The following is a 2,457-nucleotide window of genomic DNA, read 5'->3' as shown; positions in this document are numbered from 1 at the left end:
GCCGCAGTCTGCGCCGCCGCCGAGCGCCGCCGCCCCCTAAGCCGCCGCCCCACCGGACCTCTCGCCGGAGGTAGCCGCCACGCCCCGCCGCCGGTTTTTTTATAAAGACCGACCGGTTTTTTAGAACCCTAGATCCGTGTTTTTTCGGATTCGCCGGTTTTTCTCGGTTCTTCTATTTGGCGGACGTTCATCGGAATGATCGTTTTAACGAACGGTTCTTCGCCTGTTAGAAACAGCCAACGAACGCTCGTACGTTAGTCTGTTCGTCAGTTTTCTTTTATCGGATTTATTCCGTGATTTTCTCTGATCGCGATTTCTGATCCGATCTTAGTTTCTGTTTTTCTTTTCGCTCGTTAGTCAGAATCAGGTGATTCAAGCGCCTAGAGTTTTGTCTCGAAACCCTCTTTCCGCTTAACCAAATCAAACAAGTTTTCTCTACTGTAAAATTTGACCTAGTTTCAGATTAGTAAACGAAGCTTCTTTCTTTCGCCGTTTGAGTTTCGTTGCTCCATTTGATTTGATTCTTTTTGCGAACCGGAGTTCTTAAGTTGAAACTTCTGGTCAACCTCTTTTGTTTGAGTTTTTCTTGTGCATCGTTGCTTGTTACTTATGTATGCTATTGTTTTCTTGCGATAGAACACCCGGAGTGCGAAGCGTGCTACTACGAGTCCCTAGGTTTCGCAGATCGTCAGCAAGGCAAGTAACACTTTGATCATATCCCTTTTATCACCTAGTTTTTATGCATTAGTCTCAATCCTCAAATATTGCATGATTAGGATGTTATTAACTTGCGGGTTGGGAAGTAGTCGATGAGTTAGAACCTATTGCCCTGTTACATTCAAACCCTTGGGAGTTACTCTATGCGTTGCTTATATATACTATGCTATGCTATGCTCGTAGACGTGGTTTGGGTTTGAGTGAAATACATGACAGATGTGAGCTTGTTAATTAATGGTTCAACTTAAGGTGGAAACTTAATCAAACATCTGGGTGGATTGAGGCACCTGGAGTACCCAGTGTTGCCTGTACTTTTTTGGAAATCCCGGAGTACTCGTGTGATCTTCCTATGGACCGCCACCCAGGCTCAAAGGGAACTGAGATGATTCATGCTAGAAACTTCCGTGTGCAGCCACAAGCTATTATGGGCTCTAGCATAGTTGAGTAAGTTACGTGAAGCTCTTGAAGAGGCAGATCAGCAGGTAGTGGGATGTAGGTTTGGTATGGTCTGTCCGGAGTAGAGAGTTAATGTTTCTAAAAGACTGTGTCTCGGTCATCCGTTTCTCAAACACCATGTAGTGCGAGAAATCAAACGGAGGCGATCGAGTCTTGTGGGGAAAAGTTCGCAAACCTCTGCAGAGTGTACAATCTAATCATGGTTAGCCGTGTCCCCGGTTATGGACAATTCTTGAGTATCTAGTACTTGGGTTATCACATGTATCTCATCACTCTTAATTAATATTGTTGGGTTGTTAATCACTTTAATTTGGATTGAGTTGGAGGAACCTTCTCAATGATGTTTCAACTACCATGATAGTTAAATAAAATCTATTCCTTTGTTGTAGGGAAAAATTGGCTTTTCGCAAAACTGTAACCATAGAGCTTTCCACCAGCCAAATATGCATGTAGTGATAGCATTATTCTGTTCTTGCTCTACGGTGTTACATTGCCAGCATATTCCATGTGCTGACCCGTTTTCGGGCTGCAACGTATTATGTTGCAGACTTTTCAGACGAGGAGTAAGGTTCGTTAGGTCGTTGCCGTGTAGCTCAGCTATGCCGTTGGAGTTGATGGACTCACTTTATCTTCCAAGCCTTCCGTTGTTATCGTATTAGATGGCCTTAAGCCATATTATTGTAATAAGTTCTCTCTTGAGACATTCGATGTAATAAGTGTGTGATTGCTACTCTGTTATAAATCCTTCAAGTACTGTGTGTGTCAGCATTACCGATCCAGGGATGACACTGAAGCATAGAGACTTGACCATCTGAGGTCGGGTCGCTACAGCATCGGTCTTGTGCGGCCGACTGGTGGGATGCACAGGGAAGCGGGGCCCGCCTGGCCAGCTCAGCCGAGGCAGGGGTGGGCTCTGGCGATGGCTGCCGGTGCTACGGGCCACCATCCACGCCGCTCGAACCACCAGCATGCTCGGGCGGAGCCGCGTCGGATGGATTGTGTCACGAACACCGGAGATAGAGGGAAGGAACGGGGCACCGGCCAGGGCGGACGGCGGGTTCAGCCACCAATGGGCTCGGCGCTGAGGTTGCAAAGAGGAAGGTAGGGAGTAGGTGGAGTCTCTCTAGTGGCGTTGTTGATCTCCAGAATAGACTGGGTGGAGAGAGATGGGCCGTGGAGCTCAAATTTGAGCGACAACCATGGTGGCCATGGGGAGTGAGGGGAAGCTATGGAGGCTAATGGAGGGCTCGCGGTGGCTACTGGGAGAGAGAGGGGGTGCTGGTG

The sequence above is a fragment of the Triticum dicoccoides genome, chromosome 3A, assembly GCF_002162155.2.
Source record: "Triticum dicoccoides isolate Atlit2015 ecotype Zavitan chromosome 3A, WEW_v2.0, whole genome shotgun sequence".
NCBI classification, from domain to species: Eukaryota; Viridiplantae; Streptophyta; class Magnoliopsida; order Poales; family Poaceae; genus Triticum; species Triticum dicoccoides.
The sequence above is the reverse complement of the archived record's forward strand: the minus strand, read 5'-3'. Positions refer to the sequence as shown.